The sequence below is a fragment of the Varroa jacobsoni genome, unplaced genomic scaffold (genome assembly GCF_002532875.2).
Source record: "Varroa jacobsoni isolate VJ856 unplaced genomic scaffold, vjacob_1.0 scaffold_1230, whole genome shotgun sequence".
Classification (NCBI taxonomy): domain Eukaryota; kingdom Metazoa; phylum Arthropoda; class Arachnida; order Mesostigmata; family Varroidae; genus Varroa; species Varroa jacobsoni.
Window position 1 is genome coordinate 178,663 of NW_019214132.1, and position 15,083 is coordinate 193,745.

At 45.0% G+C, this 15,083-nt stretch overlaps 1 protein-coding gene across 1 annotated transcript in view; it reads right to left on the reverse strand.

Moving 5' to 3' along the window:
- Positions 1-14,948, reverse strand: part of LOC111267853 (choline O-acetyltransferase) — a 72,448-nt gene extending 57,500 nt beyond the window's left edge. The window contains exon 1 of the mRNA XM_022846412.2: positions 14,524-14,948. The gene's annotated coding sequence lies outside the window, so the exon portion shown is untranslated. The remainder of the gene's footprint in view (positions 1-14,523) is intronic.
- Between the last annotated feature and the right edge of the window lie 135 nt (positions 14,949-15,083).

Below are 15,083 nucleotides of genomic sequence, written 5' to 3' on the forward strand. Positions count from 1 at the left end.
AGCACATAGCGAACTGCGTACGGAGAAACGTGTCCCAGAGCACGCGGTCGGTGCCCGTAAGACTATATCCTTCTATTGGCTAACTCAACCACCGTCCTACACACAAGCATATTGTACAACAAAACAGGCGGAAGGACCCTTAGACGGTTAAGAGCTAACTTTGCAATTTGCCCAGTTGTTGGCCACAACAAAATGGCAAAGGGAGAATAAAGGCCGAGTGCAGCAAAGAAAATAGAGTACCAAATCTTCTAAACGTAGCGAATTCATACGTGGATGCGTGGACGCTAGTTTGAGCTAAAGCTAGCCTGCAACTGTTCTTTATGCGATCTAATTACAAAAACACTATCGAGTCAGCCGTTTGAATAAATGGGCCTAGTTTCAGTGGCTTCTCAAGCCCGGCCGATTTCCGTACGTTTGGCAACGGGAGAAACATTAGTAGCTTGTAGTTTGGCAGATTGTTCCACTCACTATACAAAACGACTCGGTTATTATTTGAATTTTTGAGAATATAAATACACGCCAAAAAGACTGCACGATAACCATGCGTATCTTCAGCACGCGGATCATGTGCTACTTTGTCTAGCCAGTACAAATAATAAAGTCGAAAAAAATAGCTATTTCGCTGCGTCGGTTTTCGAATTTCAGACATAACACTGTTCTGCTCGTAGACAAAAGCTCCATATACCAAAAGCTTCTTTGAATACAATGATCGGTAAACATGTTTGGCTTGTTCATGAAGAAACATGGGTAATGCTCGAAAAATCTATGACAGCAAAGTTTAAACGAAGTTTTTCTAAGGAAATCTCGATGCTGTATCATTTTTCTTTTTGCTGAGATCATACCACCGATCACTGGAACTAGACTATGTTATGCAGTTATCGAAGCCGATTAGTTTTGGACGACGTGCGCTGCCCGTGAAGACAGTCGTGCGGAGCTGTACACACAAAAGGGAAACGAAGTAAAAGCCAAGGAAGGTCTGCTTCGCTAGCAAAAGGACGTGTGGAGGAACGCTTTGGTTGCCCTTCGATTGGACTGACGGGCGGAGAGGATTCGGTCTGCTCTAGCGACTCGTGAGGGGACCACCTCTAATACAGAGAAGGATGCTGCAGACACGGTGATTGCCGCAGTAGCCTTACTAGCTGCGGTAGTTGTGGTAGTGGATTGGCCCAAATTGGATTACAACGTGATTGAATTAACTGCTCTTGCGACCGCCACAAATACCGCAGCAGCAGTGGCGCGCGTCTCGCGCTGTGCGTCCCCTCGTAGACGTTGCCTGCCAACAACGCCCCTACTCTTCTTTTCCTTTAGTCACACACATACATACACGGGAAGACGGACATAGCCTGCCCCCTCCCCCGTTTCCTACAAAACCGTCTACCTTCCTTGAAAGTAGGAGAAGTACTACTGGGTGGCGGCGGCGATGGCAAGGCAGCAACACGAACCATATACTAACGGTAATAGCGAAGTAGCCACCGGAAAGCCAGGCTACCTGCTGCCCCAAGCCAAGCGCGCTTTTTCCTCCAAACCCCGTTCAGTGTTCGTGCCGAGCACATTCTCTCGGTCTTTAGCTAACTGAGCAACCAGACTGAGTGGCGGCGTTTACCGTCACCATCACAAAAATAGGTCTCCAGCATTTCCATGCTTCACCCCAACTCAGCTCCGCAGTCTTATTCGCCTTGTATGGCCCCATTCTCTCTTTCTCTTCATATATATATACATATATATATATATATATATATATATATATATATATATATAGAGAGAGAGAGAGAGAGAGAGAACACTCTACTTAACTCAAAGCAAGCACTTCCACAAGTTTTTTTTTCACGTGCCAGAACAGTCATTTTTGATGGTCATGTTTATTCAGTATAACCACCGTTTCTCTCGAATTGTAAACCACTTACAGGCCTGTTTCAAACGTTTCCTTTATGAACGTCTTCTTCGTAACACGAGTAAACTACTCCATGTTTTTCCGTCGAGGCTTGTTAGGCTCTCCCTCAATAACGCTCAATTACATAATAATGCAATGGGTTAAAATATGAGCTGTTCGTCGACAATATGTGTTGTTCCCAAAATATGGTTGAATCTTAAGTAAACATCTTTGTACTAATCGGCTTGTATGGGCTGGTGTGTCGTCTTGTTCCAAGACATATTGTCTTCCTTCAGACACGTCAGCTAGTCACGGTCGCACAGCAGTTTGTGACTATGTAGATGAATTTTATTAAGGGTACGCTTAATCTCGAAGAAATATGGCGATAGGACGTCTCCTTTATTGAACACCGCACTTAAAGTGAGTGATGAATGAACATTAGTCGAAAATGAACTTTTACCTATAATAGGCACGTGGTCGGGACTATGAGAAAACCAACGATAGTTTTTACGGTTTACTTTTATGTCGGTGGTGAAAGACCACTCATCAAAGAAAAACATTCTTCCCACACGTTTCGAGGTTGGGTTTACAATGTAAGAACCAATTTTTGTTGTTTGCTTCGGCTTGACACTGGCAGTCCTTTTTTTCTTTTATCTGACAAACTATCGCCGCCGGAAGAGAATGACTGTAAAAGTGTCGTTACACTAAAACAGGTCTCAACGACAATTTGTCGAATCTAATTTTGCCAGTACTTTCATAATCGTATAGAAGCGTTTGCATAGGCATTAAAGAAAGTCATTGTTATGATAACACTAATTGTAAACGTAGCTTCTCAAAGCTTAATTATGGGCACGACCATTTGTTGGTCCATTGGGTATCGACTCGTTCAGGGTCGCTTAAATAAGTTTGATTCCAATCGTTTATGCTCATTGATTTGCTTTCAGACACAGAGTTCCTTAGTCACTTCGTTGGAATCTACCTGTTTAGCCAGATATAGACGTTCGAAGGATACATGCTGTCCACATCCGATCAGTTTGGCGACTCCAGCCTTTTTCCTGGATGGCCTACCCGCTATCTTTGAGAATTCGGTCGTCAATTCGAGGCAAGTAGATAGCTAATCGAATAACGCGGGAGTTAGCAAGAGGAGTTTACTTTTAATTATTGGGATGAAAACGAATCTTCATTCGCTCAACTTGAAGCTACTCCATTCGCTTTGCCACCATCAGTACCACTAAGTCCATAGGGGCTAGGTGCACGTCGTTTCGAAAAGTCCACAGAGCCTCTTGAGGCCCCTAAACCCCCATCTGACTCATCCCTTGTGTTCACGAATTGGTAGAAGACGAGCTCAGTTCGTTGCTTGCCCATTCTATGTATCTGTATATACTTGTCTTTACCTGTGTATGTAGACAGAGTTTACGCATTGCTGAGGACCAGCTAATTAGGTGTATCTGCTTGCAGATATATGGCAGTGAATAAATTCATAGATTACCATCAAATGTCCACTGGCAAAAAGGTAAATTTTAAGCAATTGTAAAAGTTTTTTCGACATCTTACGGAGGGCCAGCGGGTAATCAGAACGGTAATAGCAATACAATTGCTAGCAAAGCACATAATCAGCTTATAACACTAGTGAACGTAGTTCAGTCGGGGCGTTTTCAGAGGACAATTCATCTCCACTAGAGGCTTCAATGAGCTCTTATCAACGTAACCGGATGATTAAAGGCGACGTCTGGTCGTTCGTGTATCTAAAAAGTATATTTAACAATAATATGACAACCATTTAATAGCAATAACGCTAGTGTCTTTGACTGTATCGTTACGCAAAGATTATTCCAATGGCCAACGCATTGACACGAAACTCTGCGATGCGGGCGCATTCAAATTGCACTTTTATTTGCTTTCATACTGGCCTATTGCCGGTTTGATGTCCTATAATCGCTATAGGCACACGATGGATAAGTCTAGTACCAGAGCAGTATATGACACGCCTGCTCTATAGTACAGGATCATTATAGCGTAAATGGATACAATCGTCGTAAGCAATTGTATAACCTTGTATGAGGGATCCATTCAAGCAGCGCGCCTCAGATAGACGGCCTATTTGATTACAGAAAGGTTCACAAGCATGCTAGGCTCCCGGAGGTAATCCTTATGCACCTCAAGTAGCTTTGTATACATATATAAGTAGTCTACTTACTATCCGTCCCACTACTTGAGCCATGCCCAAGCGCAGTAGGAAGGCGCCGAGAAATATTGGAGAATAGTGAGCTCCATTGTTTGTCTCTCCGGACTGCCTTTCCCTATAGATTGGCGGTGATCCACTGTCGCCGCCACACAGGCCAAGCTATCTCGATACAGGGGCAGTGGCAAGGTAACAGGTACAATGCCATACGGCGACTGCATCCATTCTAATTGTGTTGCCCTCGACTACATGAAGGCGTGATCTGTAGCTTTAGCGGGAACAGTCTCCCAGCATTAGATACAAGAATCACTGGGCCGTTACTAGACCTTGAGCAGCGACTGCTGCACCAGTACAGGGTACACATAGCTACAACGAAGCAGGCGAATATAGAATGAAAAACACTCGACGCGGTCGAGCATCTCGAAGCAAAAGTCCGCTATTGCTAGTCGCAGCTCAGCTCGCCATTTTGCGGGTAACAGAGACGTCCAGCTGCAGCTCGACGCGTTGTTGCCGTTCGTTCCTTATTCTTCAGTCAGAATGCGGTATGACGCCGTTCGATGGGGGTCTGCGCGTCTGTGTGCGGATAGAGGGGCAAAGCCGAAGAAAGACAGGAGAGAGGACGGGGCGGTTGCCTTAGGATCGATCTAGTTATTCTCTCTGCAGAGACGTCCTAAGATCGATATATGACCAACCGTGCTGCTGGCCAGCTCCGCAACAGATCTCACCCTCAACCTCCTTCCGGCAACCCGTATAACAAATCCCCTTTGCTGGTTGTTGTCCTAAGTAGCTTACATACTCACTGCAAACGCGAATACATTCACAACAGAGCCACACACAGATAAACTAAGTCTTGAAGTTAGACAGAATAGTTATACTGTTGATATCAACCACTGAACGTGTTATTCCTTTATATTTCTACCTGTTTTTCGAATAATTTAAATGTATGAATGTTTCCAACGTTTAGAGGTGTTTGAATGAAGGTGTGAATGAGGTGTTTGAAGAGAAATTTTCTTCGGGCTAACCTTCGTGAGCTTGCATTTCTAAGGGCATGTATCTTTTCCAGATAACTAAGATTGTAAACTGAGCTCGATAGCACATAATAAAATAACCTTCCTTCTTCATCTCTAGAAATCGTAATCGCAGGGTAACAGCTCAGTCATCGCGAGGAACTTTGCATACTCTAGTTCTAAATGTTTTTCTAAAGTTCCCCGAGTGAACACTGGCGAAATGAACTTGTGTGCATCGTATCCCGCTGAGATTCAACACACAGTGATAGTACACCCTGTCCCATTTACTTTATCTAGTTTGCTGGTGGAAGTAGTCACCGGTCGTCGTCTGGTTCAATTAACATAACAGCAACGGCAAGGAGTGCGGTGTCTCCGGTGCAGTCTTAGTCTATATGTATAGTAATTGCGTAAGGCCGCATTGTGTACCTGTATGCATTTAACATGGGGAGCCTGAGTCTCTTGAGGCACTTTCCGTTGTCTGTCGAGCTGTGTAATGAGTTATCTTATTCGAGATGACGACATTAGCAGAGGTAGACAACAGCAGAGGTTAGCTTAGCAGAGGTAGACAAAACAAACAGATGAATTCATCATGGAAATGTATAACCGCGAAATGTAGCGACCACTTGAATATTCCTACATTTATTGCCAGCTATAACAAGAAGTAAAGTAGCAAGCGAATAGAACAAAAGGCTAAACCAACAAGACATGTGTTAGTATATGTACCGGCAATTCCCAATTATTTTTCTGTTATCTACTTCTAGCAGTGGCTATGTTGAGAAGTCGGGCTGTAAATAGGTAGATATATAGGCAAGCATGATGGACCCTCTGTCGCCAGTAAGGGGCAGTGTATGTCGTTAGTTTAGGGTCTGGTATTCACGAACATCGAACCAAACTCCTATATAGTTGGTGCATATCGCTGGCAAGAGCTATCCTGCTGGTGTGTCTTTTGGTCGCGCTCTAGCGACAAGAGATCGATTCGATGGACACGATCCGTCGGGCTCCTAGAGCCCCTGTTTCCCTGAACTTGAAGCTCGATGCTCGAGTTACCTCAAGTCACGTGTCCAACATGGGGCTCTACACCAGTACACCCCTGTACCGAGAATACCTCACTCATCTCTCTCTCCGAAAAGCAAACTAACGAGAGCTCAGTCCTTTCAAGGATTCGCCCTGTGCCGTGCCACCGTTGAGGCACTCGATGGGCACCTCGAAGTGTATAAAGCCGCCAGTAGTGGGAGCTATTTAATCTTCTCGGAGGTAAGCGCCATTACGAAAGCAAGCATCTCTAGCAAGCAGTTCGTTCGCTAGTCTGAGCAAGAAAGCATACGAGGCGATCATACTCGAAAAATTAGTCTGCCTCAATGATGAACCAATATGATCTGCTCGGTCAATAGGACTAGTCTGCTTTTTCGAATAGAAAGTGGAACGAAACAACTTTGTCCAATAGGACTTACATCGCTTGTCCTGTTTTTCTTAAAAGTATTACTTCCTTCATTGGCACATACCTTTAAATTTAGATTATGCTATGATTATTATGAAAATACGCTTCAAATTATTATTTCTGACAATTATTCAACTAAGCACAAACACATAGAAAACAGCTATAAGTGTCAAGCGCTTAACGACAACCCCTTGCTTAATAGTAGCTTTTCCATATGGTACTAAAAAATTACGAGCAAGCATCATCAGGTTGCCAAAAGCATACTTACCGTCAGAATATTGCCCCCGATTATCGATCGGGTCATCTTCTTTTAGATTATCCAACATTTGTGCAACCCCCTAAATCCTACCTCGAAGGCCTTCGGAATAAAGATAAACTTCACGGACGGCCTTTTCTTTCTGTCACACCTCCTCATTCCCCTGTTAGCATCAACATCAATTACTTCTCGTTGATTTTTTGATAGTATAGATGGGTAGTGTGTGCGCGCTTACGACGACACGACACCACAGGACTAGTTACAAGGAGACTCGCTACGCAAGCTAGGACGACAGCCAACCGCTTGCTACTTAGTTGACTTGGGTGCTTTTCTATCTGTTCGCCCCGGAGCGGAAGCTGTTCCGGAAGAGGAAAAGGAAATTCGAACAGGACGAGAGGCCATGAGGTAGCGGGGTGTTCGAAGGCAGAAGCCTATCTATAGAACGGACAACAGGAAGATCGGAGGGCACCAGCAGGTTTCGTTCAGTCCCTTCCTTGCTAGCGCATTCACTTTCTATTATATAGTACGAACGCCTCCCGCTTGGTTGCCTGCAGCCTATCTTCAATCGACGACTACACACTCACTATATTCAGGCGACCACGGGCCATTGGCTTGTCAAGCCGCGATTGGCAACAGCGACAGGAATGAAGGGGACAGTTAAGGAAGGCGTGTGCAAGGCGCATCGTACAAACCAAGAGCTCCGATCCGAAGCAGGAACAAATCGGCGCCGTTCAGCACCAGCAGCGTTTCTATTGGCGCACCCGTCACAAACAGAGGGAGGATCAGGGACAATATGGCCGAACAACGACAGAAGAAGAAAAAAAAAAGGAAAAGACGATGCCATCGGTAGTGGCAGAGGAAAGCAGAGCACAGGTGAGTCGAACCCCTAGCTCAGTTTACTTGCTCACTCGAGGAATGGAACGGTAAATGAGGAAAGTATGTGAGGGTAATGGGGAAGGAGAGATAGAACGAGAATTCGATCCAATTCGTTCCTTTTCGGTAGAGCATACAGCATTGTGATAAAGGTGGTTTGCCGCAGCAGGTGGTCGCACACATCTGGCAATCCACCCGCTTGCCTGCTCGCCTTCCGGAAGAATAGGTGGGTAACGGGAAAAGAGGCTATTAAGAGACGACGCATAGTAGCTAGTAGAGTCTTCGTATCAGCCCTGCCCTGCTCCTATGGGCTCTGACTACACACGGAAGAGAATTTGCTTACATACATATGTATATGCTATACAGAATGATTGAAAGCATCCGCTGCTATTGAAGCAGTGATGAGGACTCAGCTGCATCACAACCACCAGTAAATAGTAACGGCTGGAGACGTAGCGGAATGACTGAAACAGTTTGGCCATCACTACCATCGCAACCACCTCATCCTGGGTCTGAGACCGTTGTAGACTTGTCGAAAAATCGGCTAACTCATAAGGGCTACTGGCCCGCAGGGGGAATCTGCGTACATCATTTGGACTCGGAGTCCAAACAAGGAAGGTGCCTTCAGACAAAGCTCCGACACACATACCAACCAGGGTCGGCTACCGCGATTATTGCTGAAGTCCTCACAGTGGGTGACGGGTTAGCGTGGAACCAGAACGAATATAAAGAAATATACATTATTTGGGAAGAATACCTGTTTGCAACAAAATAAGGCAAGGAAAAAGTGAAGAAGCCAGGCTACATAATAGAATGGCATATTGTTAACTTAAGCAGTAGAGCGTAGTGTTCGCGAAGGAAGCACAAAGCAAGAATCCCATCAAAAAAACCGATGTCACACACCTTTATTCTTTCGCTGGGAACATTGAGCGCCGGTACGGTTAGACCAGCGTTCTCAGTACAGACGCCGAATGATCAGTTGGTTGGCTGGTTCGTTAGTTTTTTGCAATTATGACAACCAACATTACATGAGCGCATCCGAATTATATTTGATTGATCCCACCCTGTCTTTATTCGCTGTGTGATTCTTAGCTTCAGTTTGCGTTAAGCGATTTGGCAAGATCTCTGGCAGCCGAGAACGAAAGCGAATACCCGCAAGACGTCGGCAAACTCCCCTGGCGATTCACTGCAGCCGTAATAAGTAACCATATTACATTTTTTTTTCGCTTGTATTTGCTATGAGTGACAACACTTAATTGCACTAAGGTGGCATTAGACGTGATTCCCTTGATGCGGCCGAACGATCCTCTCTTATCCTCAGTGTCATCAATATCATGGTCATTGGTACGTGGGTTCTTCCTTACAGGATGTCTCATTCACCCAATTGAGTCCATCTTGTCATCTGTTCCCTACGTCGTCATCGTGGGAACGACGCGAAGGTATTTAGGAGTTTGGCTGATCCGTCGGGCGTCGATCTTGTGGTAAGCAGGAGAATCGCAAATTGGAGAATTAGGATTCTGCAACGGCTTTCTTCTAGAGCAGTTGTCAGCGCGACCAAGTCGCAGGAAAATGAACTCCCAGGAGGAACAGCCCCTAACTTCACGCCATACCGATGACAGGAGACTTCACACGACAGAAAGATGACCCCCAATGTTGCCGTAGTCTACTCCCTTGGGTACAGCCTTGACAGGACAGACATGGCTTGTGCAAGGTCTCCAAAGCAACATGGATGAAAATGTCAGCGTCGGCTAGTTGAGCATAACGGAGCCCCGTTTGAGATCGGATATTGCTGTCGTCACATCTCAATGTCTAACTTTCAGGCTGTCCCAACTAGAAACATATTTAGGGGCTCAACCCCGCGACACGATCTGACGAAAACCTTCAATTCTTTTATATCTTAGTTTTCCCGGTTAGCTATCATAATGAAGCATGCAAGGCATATTATCAAAGAATTTGATGTACCGTACATTTAATACTGTGGAAACTACTGAAAAGTCTGCCTCTTTGATAGCTTGCTGAGTTGCGCTTATTTCTCTCATCTATTCTAGCGAATACTCCATAGCTCGGCATTCGAAGTATTTAGTACACAACTAGCTTTTGACGAAAAAAAATTTTTTTCTTTTTTCAGTTGTCTTCATTCATTTTGTTACTGGGTGGTATAGTAAACGCAACAAAAATGCAGAAGAGAACTTCTTCACCAGGGTTCTCAGGCGAGGTTTTGTGGTCATACTATGTGGTTCAGAAGTTGTGCGTAGTCGCCTCCGCCCTGCTGAGCAGCTAATAGGCGAACATAATATCCCGAGTCGCTTCTGCGTGAGTGGGCCAGGAATCCTCGAGGTGTTACCGCACGGCCATGTTTTCCCGTCCATTGACAAGACCATGATCATATAGTTGTGGTTGGACAAGCTGAGGTGCAAGCTTCGCGCGGAATGCCTTCGATGCCTTACCTCCCCAAGGGTCATCCCCGCAATGGCCAAGAACTGTAACCACCTGAGCGTAAATAAGATGGATTAACCCATCTGCGTTTCGAGGCTGGATGAAAGAGTGGTGGAAGAACGTAAGGGCGGCACAGGACTTTTAACAAAGAGGTTATTTTCAGAAGGAGAGGTATAGAATGACGAATGAGTGGCTTGTCCAAGCGTCCTTGGGTGGCCCCTGAATCCTCTAGCTACAACTATTTATGCGCGTCTGGCGCGTTCCCCTAAACCGCGCCTCTCCGACAAAACTCAGCAAAGCAGATCACTAGTCGCTATAGGACTTCACCAAGGCCTGCACGGTGCTCGCAATTGTCTGGAAGACTAAATGGGCACTTAGAGGTAGACTTACCAGCTTCAAAGTGGACTGGATTCGACTAACGAGTTAAGTACAGGCAGTTGGGTTTAACGCAACTGAGTTTACCGATAGAGAACGGAGAGCAACGGTTGAAGCAGAATGAAGATTGCTCGAGTTTAATCGCACTTCATTATATGCTACTATTGGTATCTGTCTTGCCATCCCGCTGTCGAGCTTACTCTTTTCCTGTGCAAATAACCGAATGTTAATAAATTACGTTCATATATAAAAACAAAAATGACTTCTACGAAAACGAATTTAGCTATTGGTAAAGCTGCACATAAAAGTATTTATGTTGTTTTAAAGTTAGGGTTTGTTTTTGAGTGTAATCAGCATTCAATCCGTGCTCGTATTTTACGTTTATACGAAACCTAGCTTATGGTCGTTTGCGACTAAGAACATAATGCTTATGCCATGTTATTATTGGATAAATCGACTAGGAAATGTAGCGCTTAATCATCGTTTCATGCAATCCAGGATTGCGTCCGCTGGGCGTCATTTCTGTATGTCCTACTGGGCTATTTCTGTTGATGCCTTCTACCACATAAAGCTTATGGCAACTCAGTTGGTGCAAACTTAAAAGGTCCGAACTTGCATCCGAACGTCTCACCACACGTGTCAAAGAAATATTACCTCTAGTCTACATGTAAAGTATGCGTTTGAGCTTCCATAAAACTGTCGAATTATTAATAATATAGATTAATTTATTGATTGGTATACATTCTAATAGCCACTTACTATTCAGGCGTTGAGAACACTGTCCAGCTTTGTTATTTCGTCAGATGAAAGATGGCTCGTTAGACGATTTTGACTATGTTCTTTCTTGGAGAGTTGTTTCCATCGTGGGAGGCTGCCATTTTAGTCCGCCACATTGGTGGCTGCCCTTCGATAGCTATCCCCCATCTCCCTTTTTTGCCCATCCCACAGCGGCGAATTTCTCTTGCTCTCTGATAACCAATCCTCATACGCCGTTTGTCTTGGTGCACGCCGCATACCCACGTTCTCCTTGAACGCAACTAAGCTACTATAATGATGGGCTTCGACGGGAACTCAGCAAGATACGAAACGCGCAACCAGGACTCAAAGCAATCCGAAACAGCACCACATTGATAAGGGGGCCTTATTAGCCAAGCTTGTCTCCTTCGAGCTATAAAGAGGAAGTATTGTCCTATATATTTCTTTAGTGCCTCTGGGCCAAAGCAATGTAGCGGCAATCAACGATTTTCTTCTAGTAAATAAGTAAATTCCGAGCAGGTAAATTTTCAACAATTATGTATCTATATATGCGATCGTTTGCGGAAGATCTGAACTGTTTTCCTAAATTAAGAGAGAAAATTATTATACTAAATTGCTACTGGAATACATTGTTTAATGGGGTTGCAAATGACTAAGTGACTCCGGTATAGTAGTTTGTAACCATCATGTTTGCACGCTGTACCCTATAGCCGTTAATAAAGAGATGTTTACATAACAGGCTTCTGTCACGTGACTGTATGCTGAAATTTCGCAAACGCCTTATTTGTGTCATTTGAGCTCGGATCAGCTGAATGCTTAGAATAGATATATGGGTTACTGGTAGAAAGCATTCAAACAGGCTAATTTACATAGAACGCCCTGTCGCTACCAAGTCGTTCCTGCGGGAATGGACATTTTTTTCACAGGAGCATGTTTATGCAATTCATCTGTGATGCGTAGGAGCTTGACAGCGATTTAAAGCGGCGATCTCTTTGCGGTTTAAAACTTGAACACTCGACGGCACGCGATCTCGTCTCACTACTAAGCACGGACAAAGTAGGGGTTTCCTCTTTCTCTCCGGTACGACGTGCTCAGACATCGTGTATACAACATGAAAAAACCATCCGCATGGATAGTCATATATGAAAAATGCACAATGAGTTTTGCACGGCAATGTCTCTTGTTTGTGGTTATATGTTGCCAAGCGGGGCAAGCAGACGAATTTTAGTTGGCGGTAAATCGCTTCGTCGGGAAACTTGCCACCTGTCGGGGAAACACCTAACATGGGCTGACATGAGACTGGCTACCTTTTCTCTGATCAGAAACGACCAAGAAGAACAGCAGGATAATAAGAAAGTAGCACAGTATGATTGTATAATGAATGATCTCTGACCCTCGGAAGGACCGACAAATCGGTTTCTACCCGTTTTTCAGTACAGTTAAGAACCCGCTAGATAGGAATAAACAGACATATTGTACGTCTTCAAGCAATGTCTTTTCCTACATCATATACTAGTGTATATTGTATATTATTCATAACACGCAATCGGTTAAAATTATTATTTATACCGGCCTTGGATATTTTACCATCGAATATACTTGAGTTATCTTAAACAACAGGTAAGCTGAGTAGTTGCGCCAGAAAAACTAACCACATAGGCTAAGTCGCTTCTAAACTTAGTGCAGTAGATTTTGCACAGATACATATACAAACAGGAATCACAGTAGTATTTTGTGCTGAAAGTACAAAAGTTCCTGGACAGAATGTACAAGACGGGTCGTATATAAACGGCATCTACATTTTCAGCTAATTGATTATTTACACACTGAATAAAGCTCCATTAAAAGTGAAAGGAGACATATTTTCATAAGGGTGGCCAATCTTTAAATGGATTGATTTTTCGTTAAAAAAATTGGGTGTAATTTGTTCCACATATTTATATCGCAGACGAGCCTCCATGACTGAGATGGATATGCTTCTTTAAGCTTCAGACTTAAAGAGGTTTTTTACTTTTGTTCCGTTTCGGTGGTGCTCATACCCTCTGATGCACTGTCTTAAACTCCCTTTGTTCTGTGCAATAAGTTATCACAGGTAGTCTCGTTGAAAATCCTGAACCTTTAGGACACTTAAGGTGTCGTAAGAAAATATGACCTTAAAGATACTTCAAAAGATACTAAAAGACGTTCAACGAGATGTTTTGTTATGCAGTATTCACCTTGTACACAACAAAGGTTATTGCAGAATGATTCTGTATTATTACAGAATATTTGCATTGTGTGCTTTAAGTAAGAAACGTTTCTATGCAAAAACTTCCGAGAGCATTTCCAATCCACGTTAATTAGACGGGTTTTCGTATATCGTACGAACGCTGTTTAGGGTTCTCGCACAGTGCTGACGTGATACTCGTCAGCTTATCCTAATATTGGGATTACAGCAAAGCATCCTACCTAAAACTGGCTAGCCGCATTGTGAGGGATCTTCCTCAGAGGGAGCGACTTAAGCCCAAACCGTCTCGTTTCTCTCATAAGTTTCGGCTGCAGGCCTTGGTACGCTAAGCTTGCCAGTCAAACGGGCCAGTCGTGTGCCGCACTTCAATTATCGCTCGCTTTTCGAGCTGAGGCTTTCTCAGCCCACCAGCAGTCTCCTCAACGCCCACGGCTAAGAGAAACGTTGTTGAGGTTCTTCCGAAGAACTCTCTTCAAGGCTAGATAGGCATCTCTTGACGATGGTCTGGCTTTGCCAGCGGAACTCGTGCCTGCGGGCCGTGCAAGAATCCGGGCTCAAGTCAGATAGGCAGCAAGAGCCTCATCGAGGTTCGGTACCTGGCTTTAGGGCTTGTCGAAGTGCTTCGGAAAAGGCACAATCGTCCAGCAAGCGCACCCGTGTGCCTGGATCGGGCTGTGTGGCACGAACAAGGGACGCAGGTGGCATTTATATCTCGCAATCCAGGCCATTCCTTGCTCGTACATATTAGACCTCCTGTACTAATAGGTGACTTCAAGGCGCTCTTCGTTTTAGATGTACACCTAGCTGTTTAAAAATTCGTTGCGTCCTCCTAACGCATGCAGCACACTTTAATCGCGCATTGTTCACCTTGAATTACGTATTATTTGTTCGCCATTCTTTTTAGCTTTCTGCTAGACGTCACGGTCAGTATATGTTTGACGTTGTTTACAATAACAATACACCCTCACTTTATTTGTCAGACACAACGCGAAGAAAAACTACTCCCTACGACAAGAGGAAGCCAAACAGATATTTTGTATCCCTTGTTTTTCGTGGCAGTTGTAGTAATAGTAGTGAGTAGGTTGTCTAGACTAAGCACTCACCTGCCCTGCCGGTTACGTCAGACACGGTTGGTGATTCGTATCCTCTCTGTTGGGCGCCGAATCCTTGCTGTGACTATGGTGTCCTGGTCTTGCTCTTGTGGTTTGTGCGCTTTTCCTTATCGGCCGAGGCACGTCCCTGAGTTACAACGCCATCAGGTCGTCCTGCTTTCAGTGCAGGCCGTCGCGTACGTCCTGCCACTGCTGTGTCGGCTGCGTCGACGTCGTCCTTTCGGCTCCTACTTCGTACTTTCGTTTGTCTCTGCAGTCCGTTCCTGGTGTCCGCTTCTGACTCTGCAGATGGGCCTAGTTGGCCCGGGCTTTGTGGTGCGGCCTAGCCTGCCTCGCCGCTCTTCTCGCGGATCCTTGCCTGTGCGAGGCCTGGCTACACGTTGGGTGCGTGGCCGGCAGTCCGCGAGTCCGCACTCCGGCACCGCAGAGGCCCCTGGGCCTGTTCGCGCGGGCCTGCTCGCTTCTCTCCTCCCTCGCGCCCTCGCGCCGCAGCTGCGCCGCCCGCTCTTAGCCAACAAGGCCCGCAGTATATGACGTCACAGCCAATGGCT